At 43.9% G+C, this 22,480-nt stretch overlaps 2 protein-coding genes across 10 annotated transcripts in view; one reads left to right on the top strand and one right to left on the bottom strand.

The window, feature by feature from the left end:
• Positions 1 to 5,892, bottom strand: part of HMG20A (high mobility group 20A) — a 71,584-nt gene extending 65,692 nt beyond the window's left edge. For both annotated transcript variants that reach the window (XM_069071437.1, XM_069071438.1), the window contains exon 1: positions 5,750 to 5,892. The gene's annotated coding sequence lies outside the window, so the exon portion shown is untranslated. The remainder of the gene's footprint in view (positions 1 to 5,749) is intronic.
• A 494-nt stretch (positions 5,893 to 6,386) lies between these two features.
• The window catches only part of PEAK1 (pseudopodium enriched atypical kinase 1), a 280,555-nt gene continuing 264,461 nt past the window's right edge, over positions 6,387 to 22,480 (top strand). For 3 of the 8 annotated variants that reach the window (XM_069071433.1, XM_069071427.1, XM_069071428.1), the window contains exon 1: positions 6,708 to 6,900. The gene's annotated coding sequence lies outside the window, so the exon portion shown is untranslated. Of the gene's footprint in view, positions 6,496 to 6,707; positions 6,901 to 22,480 lie in introns of those variants that run through there. The other 5 variants (XM_069071434.1, XM_069071426.1, XM_069071435.1 and 2 more) reach the window with 4 other exon arrangements.

Here is a 22,480-nt window from a genome sequence, read left to right as displayed (position 1 = left end):
GAAAAAAAAATTGAACAAAATGAATGATATCTCATAGCAAAAACAAATGACCTGGAAAAAAGATCAAGGAGAAAAAAATTAAGAAGAATCCAACTATCTGAATGCTATGACCAAAAAAAGAGGCTAGCTATCAAATTTCAAGAAAATCTCTTAGTTCTCTTAAAACCAGAAGACAAAGTAGAAACAGAAAAGAATCAACTAGTCACCTCATGAAAGAAACCCCCAAAACAAAAATTCCAAGGAACGTCATAGTCAAAGCCTAGAGCTTCTGGGTCAAAGAAAAAAAATGTAGCAACAGCCAGAAAAAACTGAAGTACCAAGAAGTCACAGTCAGGAACACACACTGCTTAGCAGCCACCACTATAAAGAAGAGAAGAACCTGGAATACAAGATTTCCGACGGCAAAGGATACAGACTTAGCCAAGAATAACTTACCCAGCAAAATGGAGTATATGCTACTAATGGAACTTTAATGTAATACAGGACTTCCAAGCATTCCTGATGAAAACACCAGAGCTGCATACAAACTGAAGTACAAACACCGGAGTAAAAAATATAAAAAAGGCAAATGGGAATAAACAAATGATAAAGAGCTAAACAAGGATAAACTGCTTACACTCAAATATGAGAAAATACTTGTATCTTCTCAGTTGCCTATTATCTTTCAGGGTCACAGAGAGAGTCTAATTACACAAAGCCCGAGAGCAGTTCTGTTATACCTAACTGATTTTAAGAGAATGGAAAGAGAGGAGAAGTCAACACTGGGGAAGGAAAAAGGTTAGGAAACATCTCATATAATCAGAATACACAAGGAAACATCTATACAAACAAAGAGGGGACTGGAGAGGAGCAGCTGACATTTGAACCTCACTTTCAAATGAACTGGTCAAAAGAAGGAAGAACACACAGAGAATTGGAAACAGAAATAAATTTCACTCAAGCAAATGCTTAGGAAAAGGTTGCCAGGGGAGGATAATTAAGGGAGGGATCAATCCTAAGAAAAACAAACTTTAAGATATATAAAAATATTCACAGGCCTTTTTGAGATGACAAAGAATAGGAATCTGAGGGTCTAAACTGGGGAATGGATGAACAAGCTGTGGTATAATAAATGGGATAGAATACTACTGCACTGGAGGAAATGATGGAGAGGGCTGTAAAGAAATCTGGGAACGTATATGAATTGATGTTGAATGAAGCAGACAGAACCAGCAGAACAGTTTATTTGATGACAATATGATAAAAGCAAAAAACAAAACAAAAATCAAAAACCCTTGAAAGAACTAGGAATTCTAATTAGCATAATAACCAATCACCATGCAGAGGAGTAAAGATGAAACACGCCACCCACCTTCTGATAGAGAAGTGAAGGGCTTTGAGCACAGAATGAAACAAAATTTTTTGGACATGGAAAAGGTGGAAATTTGTTTTGATTTATTATATTTGTAATGGGTTTTGTTTTTCTTCTGTTCTCAATTCAGACTAGGGAAGTTTGGAGAGAAGGTAAGAAGGCAGATTTTTGCTGATTTAAACAATACTTTTTAAAAAACACTATGCAAACAAAAAAGAAAGAAAAAAGAAGGGTTAGAGCAGCACATTCAGAACATCTTTACTCTCTTTGCATCTCCCGAAGGGTCTGTGGCCATTTGAGGGAGAGCAGTCAGATAGTCCAACTCATTTCTGGGACAATGTTGTAGCAGAAGTTACAAAGAGGAAGGTTTTGTCTGACTGTACAGAGCGTCCAAATAACAGAAATGTGCGGCGTGCTCCTCAACACTGTTGGTGGGTTGAGGTGTGTAAAGGGGAGTCTACTTCAGGAATGAGACTGAACAAGTTTACATTATCTGAGGTTCATTCCAATTCTGAGAATGCTAAAGTCTTGCTGGGGGTGCGGGGGAGGAGGAGGAGGCATTTAATAAATATTTACTGAATGGAAAGCTGGGTATTGAAACAGAAGACAAAAGAGTTTGGATAGCAGTCAGCTGAAATGCTGAGAAGTAAGGTTTTAAATGGTTTAAACTGGAAGCAAGATCATACAAATTTTCGGTTGTATCTTGGATGTTGTTCAAACCATGATCATACCCTACACCTTATAAGTACGGAGGTAGCAATTGAGTTTCCTGTCCTTGATTTCCATCTGGAAAGTCAAAGCCTACAATTTTTGTAATGTTAAAAAAAAAAACAAAACAGGTAAGCAGAAAAATATCTATAGGATAAGAAAATCTTACCTACTACTCAAACCTTTAGGATATAAACATATTTCAAGAATATTAGTATACTTTGGATGAGACAAAAGATAAACAAAAATAGTAAATAGCTTTCCAACTACACAAAGGAAATACAGAAATCACAGGAAGGCCAATTCCAGCTCAATGTACACAATTTTTTTTTTTTGGTTCAAATTAGAGCTATGCCCAAATGGAACAGACTGCCCTTTGAGTGAGTGCTACGTCACTTAAGATAGAGATTGGATCTCTACTTGTTCAGGATGCCGCAGAGTGATTGAAGTAGATTTCAGGAGTCATTCTTAATCAAAGGTCTATGTTCCAAAAGGGTAAAACATCTGTGTAAGATGACAAATGTGAACAATTCTACTGAGCTTTGTATTATTGACTCTTATGCCTAACTACTTTGGTCTGTATGATCCCTGGATGCTTTGAAAACAGATGTAGTCATATAATCTGAACATTATTACTTAGAAGTGCAGATTCCTAAATCATTCAGTTGAAACAAAATTTTAGTCACACCCCCAAAATACATTCTAAGTTCATTTTCTAATTTTTGTTTGGTGTCCTGTTTAGAAAAATAACAGAAAGAAGAACCAAGCATATTTCCGCAGCTTTCTTCTATTACACAGCAAATGCTCCAGCTTCTTCACATAACTCTCTTTCTAAAATGTTCTATGGTCTTCACTCTCTTCTCCGCACATGCCCCTCTGATATTTCTTCTTTAATAGAACCAATGAATAACTGCCACTTATCAGAAAACATCCTTTCTCAGATACGTGCTTTATGTATTGCTTTTTTCTGAACAGATACTTTTTCAACCTGTTCAAGTCTTTAAGCTACCGCAATTTTTCTTATTTCTATTATATTGCATTTCTCTTGTGGAACATCATAAAGGCCAATTTAATATACTCCTTTGCTTTCCAACTACACAAACGAAATATAACTATCTCAGTTCACATTTTAACATCATTTTTCTCTAACTTTCTCCACAATTTCCTATCATTTCCATAATTCTAAATCCTCGAGTTTAATCTGTCAGGATGAATCTACTATTATGTGTTTTATAGCATAACAAAGAAAGAACGTTTCTATTTTCCTTTTAACAAGACATTCTTATGACAATGAAATAAATACCTTGTTAATTATTTGGAGGTCATTTGTATGTTCCCCTCTTTCATTAAACTCTGACTCTGACTTTTATGTTGGTGGTCCCCTCCCCCCCCAAAGGAACTCTATGATAATTTTGCAAATCCTTCCTTCATTCTCTCATCACCCAATACAAGAAACCAAAAAGTAAGAACTGGGTTTTATAAACCTAGAATAATCATCTTTTTTCTTAAAAAGAAAGACAAAAACCACAAAAAGGTTTAAGATGAAGAAAACAAGCTATAATTTCCATCTTGGATTATGAGGCTGTTTAATGAAAGTATGGAGTAGTTTATTAAAAGTTCAACAAAAATAAATTTAACAGTTTTAATATCTATTAATACTTATTGCACTAATAATGCAATTTAATATCTAAACTATTTCAAATTATGCCAATTTATAGCAATTTCAATTATAGGTTCAAATAATCAGCATTCACAAACTAGTAAATGTTTCATGCTTGCTAAAGAACAGAATATTGCCGTTGAATAGTGCCCTAAAACATAATTCAGCAGAATCAGTACATAGAACCAAAAGAACAATTTATAGGTTGGCCACAAAAATGCAACGGAAATTTTAATCAAGACTTCAGAGTTCCGATCAATACAGGGACCAATTCTACCATCAATCACCACACAAGAATGTATTAAATGCCTACCCACTATGTATCTAATGATGAATATTGCATACATATCAGGAGATTGGGATACAATGGGGAAACAAAACAGTCCCTAGAGTCTAGGGTCTAGAAAGAGCTTACTTTGTATTAGGAAAACAACACACACACACACTCAACTCACACTCTCACATACAAAAAATATAAAATAAATACAAGGCAATTTCCAGGGAGAGGTGCTAACTTTTGGGGAAATCAGGAAAGGCTTCATGTAGGAAGCACTTTGTAAGCTGTGCTTTAAAACTAGGAATTCTAAGAGGTAAAGGAGAAGTGCATTCTAGGGACTGAAGAAAGGCAGGGGAAAGTCACTGAGATGGAAGATGGAATGCTGGTGAAGCACAGGCCCACCAGGTGGAAGGGATGGGATGGACCCTTGGGTGGAGACTAGGGCACAAGTTTACAGGCAGAGTTTATGTGCTGATTTGTTTTGCTTGATTGTACTCATTTGTTACAAGGAAAGGTCCTGTGGTTAGGAAAGGGGAAATCACTGCAAATGAACAGGAGTATTAGAAAAGGAAACGAATAGAAAATAATAATAATAATGATAAATAAAAAAGAGATCTGTTTCTACCCTTTCATTTTTCAGATAAGTGAACTGAAGTTCTTAGAAAAGCGGAGTGAAGAGCCTGATAGGGTCACACACATCAAGGACCTGAACCTGAGTCTTCTGACTCCAAGTCGGGCACTTTTACATTTTGCCCCACAGTTCATCCCAAAGAACAGACATCTGTAGTAGAGGCTCGGGTGCTTTGGAGATTCTCATCGATCCTCGAGACCCCGGGAGCCAGGAGCGAGGGGGCCTGTGGAGGGTCGGGAGGCTGGATTTGAACCCTAGGCCCAGGGCTCCACCAGTTACCTCATTAACCTCACAGCCCCTCGGGGCTCCCAGGAGGGGATTACTCTGGAAGCCTCGGATATAACAGAGTCCCCTTCGGAGTCCGCCAGCGCTCCCGTTGTCAGGCAGCGGAGCCCCCAAGTGAAACGCTTCCCCGGAGGAGCTGACGTTATTAGACTCCACGCGGGGCTGCCTCCAAGAGAGGGGAAGCTCCCCGAGGGCAGGGAATGCCGCCACTCCGACCGCGTGCGCGTCACGCTTCGCGACTTAAGCCCACTCTAGCGACCCAGACACGCGTGACCGGGTAAAGGGCCGGGGAGAGAGGTGGCCTCGGCACACCTGAGCTCGGCCCCCATCCCGCACCACAGCACAGGACGTTCAAGGTCCTCCTGACGGAAGGAAGGATGGAGCCGCCGTGCGCTCAGGAAAGGGTCCAGCCCTCGGCATCTCCTCCACCAAAGCCTCCTTGGTGCCCGGAGCTCGGCGGCAGGTACACAGGTGGGGGCTGGGAACGAAGCCTAACTGAAGACCTGGGGCCGCACGGTACTACGGGAAGGGGGAAGGCTCCCCGCGGAGATCGGGGGGAGCCTGCACCAAGACCACCACCCTCAGCCCGGCCTCTGCACCGGAAGTGAGCAGGTACCCTGGCTGGACCCGCCCCCGCCGGAAGTTGGTGGCCCCTCTCCCAAGGAGCCCAGGTCCCCCCCCCCCAACCGGAAGTAGTCGGCCCCCCAACCGGTCAGCCTGCAACCAGGCAAACTCAGGGTCAACAATGGGGAAGGGAGCTGGGGAAGAGGGGATATCTGCGAGGCTGCCCCGGCGTCTCGGAGCCGGCCACCTCGAGGGTCGTCCGCGCTTACTGACCTGCAGGCGGCGGGCAGGGAGAGGCCGCAGGCCTCCTCGGAGCCCCCCGCACTGAGCACAATTCCCTCAGTCCCTTTCAGACGCGTTCGCTCTCCGCTTCGGGCCACTTCACGGCTCGACGCACGAATCCCTCCGCCACACCCCTCCCCCATCTCCCGCCACGGACTCCCCCACTCCCTTCCGCGCTTTGGATAGCCTACCCTATCGTGACGACCTGACTCGGTAGGGAACATTAACGGTATTCAGGTGTAGCTCAAGGCCAAATGGAACTCTCCGCGCCGCGTTCCTCGAAAAACTCTCGGGATTATTTTTTTCGGTCGCGGAATGAACCTACGTGTGTAAGACAACACCATGATTGAACAGAGCTTGCTGGGAGTTGTAGTTTATTTACTCCGCCCCGTGCAGACTCCGGGAGGCCTAACCGAAGCGCGTCCGTGTCGAAGGGAAAACGGGGTGGAGGGAGGGGAAGCCCTTCGGCCTTAGTATGCACCCTCTTTTTACTCCGCTCCCCCTTCGGAACCCAAGAGACTCGGGGTCTTCAGGCCGGCACCGGTTCCTGGGCCCCCGCGCCCCCGCTCCAGTCTGCCACACCCCCCAGCCTGTCCCCGCCCCCAAGCCAATCAAATCCCCTTTGCTAGCTCTTTCCCCGCCTCTTCCTCGGCTACCTGGCCTCAGGGCAGCTGGCCCTTCTTGTGCGCGCGCGCGAGCGCGCGTGAGGGTGCTTTCCCCTATCCGCGGGGCAAGAGGTGGGTGCTTGGGTGGCGGCTGGGGAGCGCCCTGGGCTTTGGGACACCAGCGCGCGCCTGTCCGCGAAGGGAAGGGGGAGGGGAGAGGCGGAGGAGAGAAAGCGCGCGCGCGCGGACATTCCAGGGCGGCGGCGGCGCGCACGGAGCCGGGCGGCCCGGGCGCGCGCGGAGGCCGGCCCGAGGCGGGCGGGGGCGCGCGGAGGCGGCGGCGGGGAGTTAGTTAGTTGTTGTGAGTGTCAGCGGCGGCGGCGGCAGCGGCTCCAGCGGAGGCGGCGGCGCCGGGACGGACCGGGCCGGGACCGCCCGCGCGCCTCCCGCCCCTTCCCAGCCCCGGACGGGCGGGCGCACGGACTGCCGGCGGACGGACGGCGAGGTGGTCTTGGCGGCGGCTCCCGCGGCTCCCAGGTGAGGCGTGCTGCTCGGGCGGAGCCCCCTCCCCGCCGCGGGACCAGTCCCCCTTGCCGGCCCAGGCGGCTGGGGGCCGCGAGCTCGGACTGCAGCGCCCCCGGGGGAGGGATGCCGGCGGCAGCGCGAGGAGCCGGGCCGGAGGGGATGTCCCCGCCCCGGGGCGCCCGTGCACTCGGGGACCGTGCTCGGCCCCTCGGGGAGTGAGGGGTGGGGGCTCCTGGCCCTCCCCCCACTCCCCTCCCCCGGGCCGGCGGGGAGCTGGGGGGGGGGGGGGCGTCTGCCCTAGGGGCCAAGTTCAAAGCCTGGAGCCCGGACCGGGTCCTTGGCGGTCGCTGCGGATCTCTGCAGAGAGAAGGGGCTGCGAGCGCGAGTGGGAGTGGGAGTGTGTGAGTGTGCCTGCCCCCCTAGACGCGACCCTGGTGCGGAGAGTCGCCCTCGGGACCTTAGGGGATGGGGGGCGGGGGATGTGATGAGTTAAAGGAAAGCCATGATTTCATCCCTCTTGGCCTGGGGTAGAAAAGCCAGCACACTTACTTCTCTGGCCTCGTTACTGAGCCCGAATGGGGCCCGGTTCCGTGGGACGAGCTTCTGGACCCCCGGCATTCCGCAAGGCATTTGACAAAGAACAGGAAAGGAAGCGGTTGCCGGGCCGAGCTCCAGCCAGTTGTTTTTAGCGGAGGGTTGGCTCGCTGCGGAGCGCTTCACCTGAGGCCGGCGCTGGCTCCAGGATCTGAGTTCAGGAGCTGGTGGCCCAGCCCATACAGGAGCTCTTCATCGGACGCCCTTTGGCCGTCCTTTTAGACCCGTTCTTCCAAATGCTTTGATACCAGGAAACCAATTACAGGAAAGAGTCATCAAAATTCTTTTTTTTTTAAGTTCAAGGACCCAGGTTAAGAGCCCCGGTTTTCCTCATCAGTGAAGACTAGTGTATATAGAAGGGGCAAAAGCTTCGCTGCTTTCTGGGCTAAAAACGTTCTTAGCCATTATCCAAAGAGGTAAAACTTTCCATGAGTGATTCTAGTTAGGTCTTTCATGATGGCTCCTCGAATAATAACCAGGCTTCTCCAGGCATCTCCATTCACTGACTTTCTGAAATGTTTGCTCACTTTTTTTTAGTGACTCATTTTTTTTAAAGAATCACAGAATGAATTTTCTTGGCTAGAATTTTCTGGAGATTGGAGCTGTCTAGCCTCAGCCCTGGAGACTCTGCCGACCAGTTAGTTCTGACTGTTCCCAACACATAAACTCCAGGGGGAAAAAATACACAGTCCTCTTCCATGACTGGGGGGAGGAACTTCACTGATGATTTCTGGAAAAACAAGAACTTTATCAAATTGTCATTAATATGACTTTTTGATGTATGATGAATGGTTGTGGTGGGGATGATTTTGTTCTTTTGGGGGAAAGGGGCTGCAGAGGGACAAATGAGATGTTGATCTTCCCCTAGGAATTGTTTTGTGAAGTGTCCTGAATCTTCCAGAATTTTGCCTCTGTAACTTATTAACATGGCCTTAAAATTCATTTTCAAGAATATTTTCTCATCATAGCTGTTTCCTCACAATCACATTTAAAAAAAATTGTTCCTGGAAAGTATTGTATTTATGCTCATGTAAACATTTCTTTTTTACATTTATGCTAATGTAAATATTTAAGTCTCTGAGCTTCAGAACTTTATTTGCTTATTTGCATATGTGTTTTTCAACATTTAACAACACCTACCACATTTGCCAAATGAGCAGAGGCCATAAATTCATGTTTTGGCATATTTCATATAATTGCTCTTCTCAATTGCTCAATGGTGAAACATCATGAGATTAGCATTTGTTTTATGAGAGCGATTTGTTGTTTTTAACTATATAATGTTGTGCTATTTAAATAAAACAGGTGCTGTGTTATAGCTGATTGTGTTGCAACCTGCCAAATCACTTTTTTTTTTTGTTTCATTGATTGTGTGAATCAGTAGGGACTCAACTGGCCTCTGGTGCAGATTTTGGATCATAAAATCAATGACTGCTTCAGAGCCTTCAAACCAACAGACACATTACTAAGTGCCTGATATGTGTGGAGGGGGATTCGGAGATGAATAAGGCACTGTCTGTGCCGGAAGGGAGCAGAGGTGTTGAGATGTACGCAAATCTAATGAGAAATAGAACATCACATAGGAAAGTTACAAAGTGCTGGCACATATCTCTTCCACTTATCACTTGTTTGGGGGAGATCAGGGATCCCTTGGAGGAGGAAGAGGAAGAGCAAATGGCCTTGGAGGAGGAGGAAGGGGCTTCCACAGGGTGAGGGGGCAGGGAGGCCACTACATCACACACACACAACAGGAATGCTCCATCAAGGGATGCAGCTTCAGGGTATGGCAGGAGGGGCAGGAGGCCTCTTTGCTCTGCTCTAGCCCTTATGCTGTTTTTTAGGTACCTTTTTTTTTTTTTGTAGTTTCCAATTCCTGGGGCTCCCCTGCTCTTGGTTACCCTGGGTCATACTCCCAATTCACTTCCACCTCGAAGAATAGATTCCTTCAAGGCCCAACTCAGGTACCCCTTCCTGATGGAGCTGTTGGGGATCCTTCACATTGTTAAAGCTCTGTTCATCTTCTGATTGTTTATTACTTGGTTTTATATTATGTCCCCTAGAATGTAGGTTCCTTGAAGGGCCTGACTGGTTTCATTTTGTGGCCTCCTGGTTAACACAGTGACTTGTACAAAGTGTAACCAGGTGATGTAGCTCAGGAAGGCCTGAGTTCAAATCCTGCCTCAAACATTTACTAGATGTGTGATCTTAGACAAGACACTTAACCTCCCAGGGCCTCAGTTTCTTTATCTGTAAAATGGAGGGTAATAATAGCATCTACCTCCCAGGGTGGTTATGAGAGTTAAATGAGTTAACATGTAAAGCACTTTGCAAAATAAAGTGCTATGTAAATACTAGCTAGTTATTGCTGTTGTTATAGAATTTAAGATGTTCAATTTAGCTTTTCCCTACCTAGAAATTCTGGGCCTGTCTCTAAGAACATTGAATTTTTGAGGACTTAGAAGTGAGAAAAAAGTGTCATTTGAGAAAACTGTACTATTACTTTATCTACAAATACTTGAGGGCCACTACACTGGCCTGGGGTCTGGGATTAGAAAAGTTCTTTAGGCTAGGGTTAAGGAATGACTTCCTACCGACTAGAGTTACCCATTTGGGAGGTGGGGGGATGCCGACTCTGAAGTAATGATGAGAGTTATCAATAAGAGAAAAGTGAGTTGCAGCTCTTTATTCAGTAATGGAATGGGTTACCCCTGAAGGCCTTCCATCAAGGCTTGGGCTTGTAAGGAATACTGTGGAGGAAATGCTCCATTAGATAGATGTTTGTCCAACTTAGAGGGCTTCTGAGGTTCCTTCCAGCCCTGTGAGTCTGTGAAGTCTGGAGGGGCCTTACCTTCAGGGAACTTGGTTGACTTGCATATCAGGACACATATATAAAATAATTATGACAATTAACCGAATATGGTAGTGACAAGTCCTACTCTGTAGACACCAAGTGTGACAAATGTTCATCTGCATGAAGAGGCAAGAGCTGATGGGAGAAGGTGTCAGCAGCAGAGGTCAGGCTTTGCCTTGGTCCCAGGATATGTATGCCATGTGTCTGTGTATGCCCCCAACAGCAGGACTTTCGTCAGGCCTCTCACACACATTGGCTCAAATCAGATGTCGAGACCTCTGTTTTTTCTCCCTGGTCTCTTGAGCTGCCACCTAGTGCTTCTTCTCTTGTCTCCACATTGCAGGTCACTGGGGATGGTACTTAGAGTGATGATCGTTGGTTTTCCCACTTCATTCATAAAGCAAACCTGAGTTGATTGTGCTGATGCTGCTTGTTATTGGGCTTGATTTTTTCTTTTTAAACCTTTGGCTTTTTGCCATCATTCCCCCAAACAGGTGGGAAATGAAATCGACTAAAATCTTTTCACCTCAGAGTTACCTGCAATTGGATTTTATAATTTCAAACAAAGTATCATGACTTTATCAGCTGTCATTTGTGTTCTTTCTTCTTTTGTGGGGGGAAATTAAATGTTAAAATGTTTCTATTCCACCATGGCTATGAAATACATTGTTAACCATCTGGTTTAAGGGTCCTAAGAAATACATTGTTAACCATTTGGTTTAAGGGTCCTAAGAAATACATTGTTAAACCATTTGGTTTAAGGGTCCTAAAATACCAAAGGTAGAAGGCAGACTAACAGCTCAGTGATCCTTCTTTATAGATTGGGAAACCGAGCCCCAGAGTCATCCTGTTTGGGTGACACAGCCTGGGCACTCCTCTCCACCTCCACCCACTCATGTCTATTGTATAAGAAAATCAGCCAGATCACAAAAGGGATTGCTGAAACTCCCCAATCCCCAATAGTAATAGCCAGCCAGCTTTTATATCATGCTTTGACACATGTTTACTCATTTGTTCCTTACCACAGCTCTATGTGGTAGATGCTGTTATTATCCCCATTTTACAGATGAGGCTATAGAAAAGTTAAGTGTTTGGGGCCATTGTGAACTCTAGGCTTCTTGCCTCCTGGCTCTCTTCTCTATCCATTGTGCCACCTAGCTGTCATAAGTATTTATAACTTAACCGACCACATTTTGAAGGATTTAAGTGGAGGGAACAGACTTTGGGTAAAGTCATCCAATGACATATTTGAAATGCTAAAATCCAATTGCAGGAGTTTCTGAAAGAGATAGTCAAGATAAAAAAAAAAGAGCTAGCATTTATTAAGCACCCGCTGTATGACAGACAGTATGCTAAGAACTTTACAAATATTATCTCAGTTGATCTTAAAAACAACCATCCTCTCTTTATAGTTGAGCAAAGTGTGGTTAAGGGACTTATCCAGGGTCACATAGCTAGTCTTTATCAGAGACTGAATTTGAACTCAGGCCTTCCTGATTCCAGGCCCAGGGTTCCATCCACTTGATTTTTTTTAAATTGGAAATTGCTGTTTCAGTAAAGCTTTCTGAATTCCACTAAGGCATGAGTTTGTATAACCTGAAAAGTAGAGCTTCATCAGCCCCTTAAGTTGGGATGGTCTCTTCTTCAGCCCATGAAGGCATGAATAACAGTCAGCTTAGAGTAGACCTCACTAACACACCAGGGTGTCCCAGAGATATAAACTTGGATTTCAAGGAAAGGGGTGCACTTGGAGACATCCCTTCCATTTTAGGGGATTTGTGAAGGAGAATGTTGAGCATCTTTTCTGCCACGTAAGAAGGTGAGGGACCTGAGAGCAGGAAGGGACTTGAGAGGTCCCTGAGGAGGCTGACCTCTGCCTTTCACACCTGTGGAAATGAAGGAAGAGAACAAGAGTTCTGTTTTCAATGCAAACATGTTCTAAGCATATTATAAGGGTAAGCTATTAGGGAAGAGGCTCAAGTCCCTAAAACTGGCCTGACCTCATTCAGTCCCTCATTCCTGGAATGCTTTCCTTCCCCCCCCCCCCCTTCATCGCAGCCTCCTGAATTTCCTGGCTTCTTTCGAGAGACTCAGCTCAAATTCTTCCTTCTACAGGTGACCTTTCCAGGTGCTCTCCTTGCCCCAGGGCCTTTCCTCTGAGATGACCTCTGGGTTGCCATGGATGTACCCCATCTGTCTGCAGTTGTTTGCATGGTGTGTTCCACATTAGATTGTGAGCCCTGTGAGGGTAGGAGCTGCTTTTTGCCTAAGTATCCATAGCACTTGTTGCCCAGCTTGACACATAGTAAGTGTGCTGACTTGATTTGACTTGACAGTGGAAGCTCAGTTATTTAAGCTAAAAACAAAGATTTAGGTCAGAGAAAGAGCAAATAATGTCCTATGCTTAACGTCGGAGGCCATGCCAACAAATGGTATCATGTGAATTGCCTTTTAATATTAATGCCAGCTCAAAGCATGCACCTGCATCTCTCTCATCTAGCTGAGGGAGCAACATAGTGAAATTGGTTCTTTTCAGTTCTCAAGGGTGGGCTTAGATTTCTAACATTAAAGGACACTTTTCATTCATGTTGTGGAGAACGGTTCCCTGATCCTCCTAGTTTGTCAAGGTAGTAATGGAGCCCAAGTGCCCAGATATGGGCCTGCATTTCCTGATGCCACTGGCAGTGAAGTTAGCTCTTGTCCCATCTCAGCGCTTTCAGTTAGCATCCACATTGCCAGAAGGGGCCCCGCTCTTGTGGACTAGGAGAAGTAGGTCCCTTCTGCTATGGTCACCCAGTGGCTGCAGTCACCCAGCTGTGTGGTGGCGGGGCTCCTTCTCAGCTTGTCAGTGTCTCATTCCCTTATTCAGCTGGATGGTGATGGATGTGACATAGTCTGTCATTCTTTTTTTTTTTTTAAAGCAGTCGGGGTTAAGTAACTTACTCAAGGTTACACGGTCAGTCATTTCCGGTAAGTATCTGAGCCCAGATTCGATCCCAGGTCATCCTGACACTGGGGCCGGTGCTCTTACTCACTGAGCCACCTGGCCACCCCTAAGCAGTTGGGGTTAAGTAACTTGATAAAGGTTACATGGCCAGGTGTTTCTGGGTGGGTGCTAAGTGTCTGAGCCCAGATTTGATCCCCAGGTCATCCCGACTCTGGGGCAGGTGCCCTTACTCACTGTGCTACCTGGCCGCCCCAATAGTCGGTCATTCTTGCTAAGGCTAAACTAGAAAGTTCACAGGACCTCAGAACATCTGATCCAACCCATACTTCAACAGGAATCTCCCCTGTACCTATTCCCAACAAGGTGTCGAGCATATTCCTTTCCCTCACTCCTCATAACTTGTCACTACCTTCAAAGGCAGCCCATTTAGCTTTGGAACAACTCTCTTTGTAGGAAGCTTTTACTTATATAGAGCCTTAATGGACCTCTCTGCAAGTTCTGCTAATTCTTCCTAGCTCTTCTTTCTGGGGACCCTCAGAACAAGACTTCTCTCCCTTCCATAGCCTTTCAGATCCCCAGAGATAACTGTCGAGATCCCCCCTTCACCTTCTCCAGGGTGAATAGCCTTGGTTCTTCAAAGGCAGCTGGGTAGTGCAGTAGATAGAGCGCTACCCAGAGTCAGGAGACCAGAGGTGAAATTTGGCCTGGGTCATATGACCCTGGGCAAGTGACTTAACCTGTTTGCTTCTGTTTCCTCATCTATAAGATGGGGATAATGATAGAGCCTACCTCCCAGGTTGTTGTAAAGAGCAGATGAGCTACTAATGGAGTAAAGCACTTAGCACAGTGCCTGGCCCATGGCATATGCCACGTACATGTTAGCTCTTATTGTTATTAGCAGTTATTCAATGACTCCTCTTACTGCATGATCCTCCAGTCGGCCTCATTGTCCTTGTCCCCCTGTGAACACAGTCTGCCAACATCCTTCCAAAATGCAAGATCTAGCACTGGAGTGCTAGAGAACTGGGATCCATACTCTAGATGTGGACAGAACAGAGCTGCAGTAGTCCCACCCTTGGTCCAAGGCCCTTCTCTCTTAATGATCACATCAACTCTTTGGCTGCCAGCTTCCCTGGGGGGTCACCAGACCCGGTCTGATTGCCCTGCTCCAACACTGGCATCTTATTGAACCTTTTGGAAGCGAGGGTCTCTGGTGCCTCAGCTGCCTCATGTGGGATAGGACCGGACTTGATGAGATTTTACAGCTGAGTACACTGAGGCTAAGAGAGCTTCAGTCATGTCCAAGGTCATGTAGGTCATACATATCAGGATTCTTCCCACTGCACCCCTAAATGCATGATCCTATGACCAACATCTTATACTGAATTTATAGTCCACACAAAGCTGAAGATTGCTGACAAAATGAAGAATTGTCTTGTCAAACTTGCCCCATCCTATTCTAGGTGTAAAAAACTTGTATTTATATATTTTTGTTTTGATAGCACCCTCATTTGTAACTATATCCTTCTCCCCTCCCTCCACCCAGTGAACCCTCTCCTATAACAATAAAAAAAAAAAGGAAAAAACAGCAGAACCAACCAGCACATCACCTGTTTCTGACACACAGCTAGGGGGTGCCATGGGGGGAGCTGGGGTTGGGCACACCTGAACTGAAATCTAGCCTTGGATGCTTCTATCTATGTGTAATGTTAATAAAATTTAAGATCTTCCCTGCCCATTAAGGGAAGTTTGTTTGTAGGAAGGCTTTCATACCTTCTGCTAATTTCTAATTAGGCCCTGAGTCACCAGGATTGTGATGCCCTCTGTCTCTGAGAAGTGTATACATGCTCTGGGTTGGTATTTTGCTTTGGGGGCTCACTTATGGGAAGGATCTTGTGATTCCCTGGTGGAGATTCTGAGTGGCTGGTATGTTCAGAGCTCCCGCCTGCTCTTATGTAAAGGTTCTCTCATTCCAGGGATGTATGTAAAGTGTACAGTTGATTCAGGCAGCCAGAGCCCTGTCTGTTGGTCTTTATTTCTCTGCCTGTATTTTCTCTGAAGTTCAGGGTGCTAATTTTACCCCTGAACTAGTGAATGTAATTTAAAAAGATTATCTACTCCTTAAACAGCTAGCTTTCCTAGTAAAGCAGATCTAAGAACCTGTGCTAGCAGCCGTCCTGGGGATGCCAGTATGGCTGCTGCTACGCTGTGTGACCCTGAGTCAGTCAGCCTCTGCTTGGCTCCATTGTCAGGGGCAATAATAGCCACTACATTCTAGGATTATTGTATGGGTCAAATGAGACAATATTTATAAAGTGATTGTAAAACTCTAAGGGCTATGTACATGTTAGCTGTTGTTATCCCACACCCCTGCCCCCCCCCCCTTCATAGAATGGAGGCAAATGCATTTTTCTCCTCTCATTTTTTGGGACCAAGTTTTGTGGTTTTACAGTTGTTACTTCCATTCTTTTTGTTCTCGCTATGTGCGTTAAGGTAGTCACTATGCCTGTTGTCTTCCTGGCACTGCTTGCATCACTTGGCATCAGTTCATGAGTATGCTTTTCTTCCTTCTTTTTACTCATGCTTTTGTACATTGCAGTATGTAATTCCATTATGTTCATGGATCATTCTGAAATACTGAGTCTCCGGTTTTTACTACTGCAAAACGGTGCAACAAGATATTTTTACCACATTTAACCCTCCTGATTGCTCAGACTGGTTGGACTCCCTGCCCCACCACTTGTAGAGTTGTTTTTCTGAACCTGAGTGGAAGACTTAACATACATCTCTGTTTAGGACTTTAATTAAAATTGGCCCAATGTTTTAACTTGTCGGGGTTTGGGGGAGCCCTATTCTTGTTGCCATTTACTTAGCTCTTCCTCATAGCTTGATGTCACCTGCAGATTTGACAAGTGTATATATGTCTAAGCCTTCTTCTAACTAATATTTGTTTTTTTAAGCTGATAGTTGAAGGCCAACATGAGCTCCTTGGGGGCTTTTTGAAGCTTTAGGACACTTCCCTATTTACCTTTAATGCCGAAAAAAATAGCAATAGCAAAGCAGGCACCAAATGAGTGACGCTGTGAAACCCCAGACAATATCTTTGGACTGACCAAATTCTCGAGACCCTGCAAGTGAAGTGAATGAAGGAAAAAGAAGAAGGGTCTGGGTTAATGTCCCGGGCAGGTGCTTCCTCTTTACTTTCTAGCCTGCTCTTGGACTGACTTTGTCTTCAAGTGGTTTGTGTAATGACAGGAGGGGCCATCTCATCTTTTTCTATCCCCTTCATGGTTTAAGACCATGTACACTTTCAATACATATTTGTTGATTGGAAAAATGAACTTAGAAGGCTGCTTAGTATCATAAACTGTAAAAAGTATGCCCTTTCTATTCAAAGAATCCATTGACCCATTCAACTTGTTACATTAGTTAATGTCATTCATCTTGGCACCATATTCTTTTAAAACAAAGTTGTTTTGTTTCTGTGATTCCCAACGTAAATTAAGTGTATATAATTATTCTTTTTTAAAAAGCATGTTTCTATATTTTAATAACACTTCAAAGATAATAACTGGTGTATTTCAAATGTAGGGAAACTGACTTGTTCCCACACGTGACACTGCTTTTATAGATGTGTATTTTGATAGGAAGCTGATGGAATTGGGGGAGTTATGGAAGAGACATTTTAAAGCAACAGAAGCTATTTTTATAATTTCAGGTCTCCCCACGACTTGTATAAATCTTTGACAGCACAGTGCCAAAAATTCAAGATTTTCAACCTTTTCTCCTTTCTAACAGAGCTGTCAACCCTGCATTAAACTATATGGCATAATTCTGGTCTTGGTTCTTCAAAGAAAAGAGGCCCAGTGAGGAAACTGGTATGGAAACAGATGAAGAGAAAGAAAGGCATTATCTGGGGGGCAGGGGGAAGCCCTTAGGTTGATTTTTCTCTTGTCTTGTATCTTCCTATAACTACAAATTTTCATTTTTAAGTTTTAGGCAGTTTCTTTCCTTAGAAATGTACCTTGTAGATAAGACATTTGGAAATATCCAGGCCATAAACTTACTAGAGATAAACTAGAGATACTGTGTTTGCCTGTGCCACATGCTGGGACTTGGGTTATCTGAGCGGCATTGGGGGAGAGGCAGTGCTTTCTCTGTATTTCTGGGCATTGAGCTGATCTGATGTTTCCATGGATTAGAATAGGAAGTTGGAGCTGAAAGGAGAATTGGTAAGACTATAGCATGGATGTATATGTAAAACATGAAGTAGTGTCTGACACGAAGGCTGGTGAAGGAAGGTTGGGCTTTTTATAAGAGCTCTATTGGATCAGAGAAGGGAAAGAAGATTGTTGAGGCAGATAGAGTGATGGTAGTTGTCACCAGTGAGAAGGCAGAGCTGTGCAAATGACTTTTTTGTCTTTCTCTACAAAGGAAAATGACCTTTATGCGAGAAAGAAAAGATTAGAAAGGGGTAGATGAGGGGAATGTTGTGGATGGTATTTACCTAGATTTAAGCAAAGCTTTTGATAAAGTATCTCCCTCTGTTCTTGGGGAGAAGATAGAGATATTTGGTCAGATTTAAGTGGTCTTCCTGACGTTATGTTGACCACCATCTCCACTGCCTAATAGATACACATTATGAAATAATATTGCACGGTGGATCAAGTCCTGGACTTGATTCAGGAAGCCTGGATTTTGGGCCCTGCCTTGAATAACCCTGAAAATTTGCTCAACCTCCCTAAGAGGGTTAGTGTGTGTGTGTGTGTGTGTGTGTGTGAGAGAGAGAGAGAGAGAGAGAGAGAGAGAGAGAGAGAGAGAGAGAGAGAGAGAGAGAGGATGTGGGGAGGGGGAGTTGCATGATATCTGTAGCCATGGATTTGAAGGGCCTAGAGAGGGGGACAATTAGAAAGAGCCCTAACCTTGAATTCCCAGCATATCTCTGAGCTGGAAATCTGCTACTGAGGATAGACAACTTACTTAACCTCAGTGGTCCTTGGTTTCCTCCTCTGATGTGGGAGTTGTACTGGACAGCCTTGAAGATCTATTGCAGATATATGATCCTATGTCCAGCCTCAGATAGATGAGGGTTCAGCCTAGGCTCTTGGGTCTTATGAAGCAGAACCAGGGATAGTGATTAGAAGCTGTAGATGGACTCTGCATAAGGACAGACTTCCCTAATGGGCTGGGCTGCTCTGGGAGACTAAGGAGGGAAATTCTAAGCAGAGGCTAAATATTCATTGCTGGCTCTGGGGCTCTGGGGTCTTGGCTGACCTCTGCAAAGGTGCCATAACCTTGTCATAGAAATCAGAATTGTGCATTCACAGGCAGGAAGTTACTGTTTATTAATGTGAAAGTCAGTTCAGAATCATGATGAACTGGGAGGAACAAAGATCAAAATTAGTCCCAAGTGAGAAGAAAGGAAAAAGAGTAGAAGACCCTGAATGCTGTACTTTGCACCCACTGAATAGAAATGGATATAAAAATGACCTAGCGTATCGACTGATTGTCTCCAAGATTGTGACGGTGGCCAGTGGGCCAGCTTCTTCAGCACTTCTTAGTTCTAGTGTAATGGAAAGCATCTGGAGGCCTGTGTTCATATTTAGTCTCTTCCATTTAAGCTCATCTTTGGGAAGCTCATTTCTATTGGCCTCTATTTCTTATTTTTTCTTAAAGTATTTATTGGTGTTATCACAGCACTTAGAAAAAATTTTTTTTTAATTCTTGGGTAAGAGAAAAAGGGTAGTAGCATGAAAATAAGAAGTAATAACACTCTTAAAGGAGAAAAAGTCCAAAAAAGAATACTTCAAAGAGAAATAAGATACTTGGTCAAAGCTATATAAAATGTATAGATTGCTTCAGAACTTAAAAAGATGCAATTAAAGATAGCTGAAGAGATACTTGCAAGTAGCAATAGTCAGAAAGTTGTCACACCTCAATTGCATATTCTTCACGAGAAAAAAATTGAAAAATACCTAATTTGGTATTGTGCCTTTGTGAAGCTGTTGCTTTTAGTGATTTTTTGGTGTGAAATTGCCATGCTTTTTTTTTTAAGTATTAAAAAATTTTTTTTGTTTATTTTAGTTTGCAACATTCATTTTCACAAGATTTTGAATTATAAATTTTCTTGCCATCTTTCCCCTACCCACCACTCCCAAAACAGCGATCCCATGAATACCTCCACCCCCAATCTGTTCTCTCCTATGTCCTCCCTTATCCCCCCTCTGAGTTTCCAGTAGGGCAAAATGGATCTCCATACCCCAGTGACTGTATATCTTATTTCCCAATTGCATGTAAAAAAATAACAATAATAATAATAATTTTTTTAACATTTGATTTTAAAACTTTGAATTCCAGATTCTTTCCCTTCTTCCCTTGTCACACACCCTTACTGCAAAGATAAGCAGTTCAGTATAGGTTATACATATGTAGTTATACAAAACATTTCCATAGTGGTTATATTGTGAAAGACTGACTATATTTCCCTCCATCCTATCCTGCCCTCCATGTGTTCTATTTTCTACTTTGACCCTGTCCCTTTTCAAAAGTGTGTGCTTCTAACTATCCTTCCCCCCAATCTGCCCTCCCATCTATCATCCCCCCTCTTATCTCCTTCCTCCCTACTTTCCTGTAGGGTAAAATACCCAATTTAGTGTGTATGTTATTCCCTCCTTAAGCCAAATTCAATGAGAGTAAGGTTGACCCATTTCCCTTTTGCCTTCCTGTTCTTCCTCTCCATTGTGACAGTTTTCCCTTGCCTCTTTTATATAAGATAATTTGCCCTATTCTGTCTCTATCTCTTCTCATTATATTCCTCCCTCAACTCTTAATTTTATTTTTTAGATATCATCCCTTCCTATTCAATTGATCCTGTGCCCTCTGTCTATGTATACCTGTACACATATATACATACACTCACATATGTATTCATGAGCACATATAGTCTCCTACATAGACATATATACATATACATATATACATTTATATTCCCTTCAACTATCCTCAAACTGAGAAAAGTTTCATAAGTTGTAATTATCATTTTTCCATGTAGGGAATAGTTCGACTTTGATAAGTTCCTTATGATTTCTTTTCCCTGTTTACCTTCTCATGCTTCTTTGCTTCTTGTATTTGAATGTTAAATTTTCTATTCAACTCTGGTTTTTTCATCAAGACTGCTTGAAAGTCCTTTATATCATTGAATGCCCATATTTCCCCCTGAAACATTATACTCAGTTTTGCTGGGTAGGTGATTCTTGGTTTTAATCCTAGCTCCTTTGACCCCCAGAATACCATATTCCAAACCCTTCGATCCCTTAATGTAGAAGCTGCTAGATTTTGTGTTATCCTGACTGTGTTTCCACAATATTCAAATTGTTTCTTCTTGACTGCTTATAATATTTTCTACTTAACCTGGGAACTCCAGAACCTGGCTATAATATTCCTAGGAGTTTTCTTTTTGGGATCTTTTTCCAGAGGTGATCGGTGAATTCTTTAAATTTCTATTTTGCCCTTCTGGTTCTAAAACATCAGGGCAATTTTCCTTGAGAATTTCTTGAAGGATGATTTCTAGGTTCTTTTTTTGATCATGGCTTTCAGATAGTCCAATAGTTTTTAAATTATCTTTCCTGGATCTATTTTCCAGGTCAATGGTTTTTTTCCATGAGATATTTCACATTGTCTTCTATTTTTTTCATTTGTTTGGATCTGTTTAATAGTATCTTGATTTCTCATAAAGTCATTAGCTTCCATTTGCTGCAGTCTAATTCTAAAGGAATTATTCTCTTCAGTGAGCTTTTGAAATTCCTTTTCCATCTTGCAAATTCGGCTTTTTAAGGCATTTTTCTCTTCATTGAAGTTTTGGGCCTCTTTTGCCATTTGAGTTAGTCTATTTTTTAAGGTGTTATTTTCTTCAATCAGGTTGTTGACTCTCTTTTCATGATTTTCTTGCATCATTCTCATTTTTCTTCCCAGTTTTTCCTCTACTTCTCTTGATTTTCAAAATCCTTCTTGAGCTCCTCCATGGCCTATAACCAGTTCATATTTTTCTTGGATGCTTTTGATGCAAGAGTTCTGACTTTATTGTCTCCTCCCATTCCATGCTTTGATCCTTTTTGTCCCCAAAAAAGGAATCTAAGGTTTGATTGCTGTGCTTGCTTTGCTTCTTCTGCTTGCTCATGTTGCCAGTCAATTACTTGACTTCTGAGCTCCTTGCCACAGTAGAACTCTGCTTCCAGAGAGGAGAGCTTTGTCCTAAATTGCTTGGGTTTTCTCAGCTGCTGGAGCTATTAGTTGCCTGCCCTCCCTGCAGCCCCCACCAGCTCTGGCTCACTAGCCACACACCCCAGGACCTCCACCCAAGACAACAATTCAGATCCAAGCAGGTTAAAGCAAGACTGCTGAATGGTTGCTTGGTCCCCCTATGATCTGCAGGCCAGAAGCTCTGAAGCAGCCACAATGCTGTGGCTGCCACCATGCCTCCACTGCTTCTTGCCACAGGGGCAGGGACCAGACCACGCTCTTCTTCCCCTTCTCCCTCCCTCCCCTCCCCCCCGCCCAGTTCCAACAGAGTTCCACACTGACCTTTTATTTGCTCTTTGGCATTTATGGGTTGATAAGTGTGGAAACTGCATGATTCACTCTTCTGACATCTGCTCTGGCCACCGCTGCCTCCCTGGGGCCAAAATCGCGCAGCTCATGCAGTACTGTGCTTGGCTTCCAGTGCAATGCAATGGACCCTTCCTGTATGCCTTCCAGGCTGCCTTCAGCAGGAGATTTGTTTCTCTCTGTCACTTTGTGGGTTCTGTAGCTCTAAAATTTGTTTAGAGTCATATTTTATAGGTATTTGAGGTGGTTATGGGGGGAGCTCACAGAGTTTTCCTGCTTCTACGCCACCATCTCTGCCTCTGCTTCTTTATCTGCAAAATGGAGGCAAGGTTGGTGGGAGACTGTAAAGTCCAGAAGGTGCCCACCTTTTCTAAGCCCCATAATCCTCCCTAACTCTATATCTGTAAAGCAAGAGTCACAAAACTGAGTAACACAATCAAATTCTGTCTTGGGACATAATTAAAGTTAGCCCAAGGAGTTAATTTGATGATTCAAAGAAAGCTTATATAAACACAATTTTTAAAGTGGTAGACAGTTTCAAAGTATGTGCAGACCTTAATCTTCTCTCTCTCTCTCTCTCTCTCTCTCTCTCTCTC

Source organism: Petaurus breviceps, unplaced genomic scaffold (assembly GCF_028583685.1).
Source record: "Petaurus breviceps papuanus isolate PSGF00001 unplaced genomic scaffold, PetGlider_PUasm1.0 90825, whole genome shotgun sequence".
NCBI classification, from domain to species: domain Eukaryota; kingdom Metazoa; phylum Chordata; class Mammalia; order Diprotodontia; family Petauridae; genus Petaurus; species Petaurus breviceps.
This window is presented reverse-complemented; position numbering and strand designations above follow the sequence as displayed.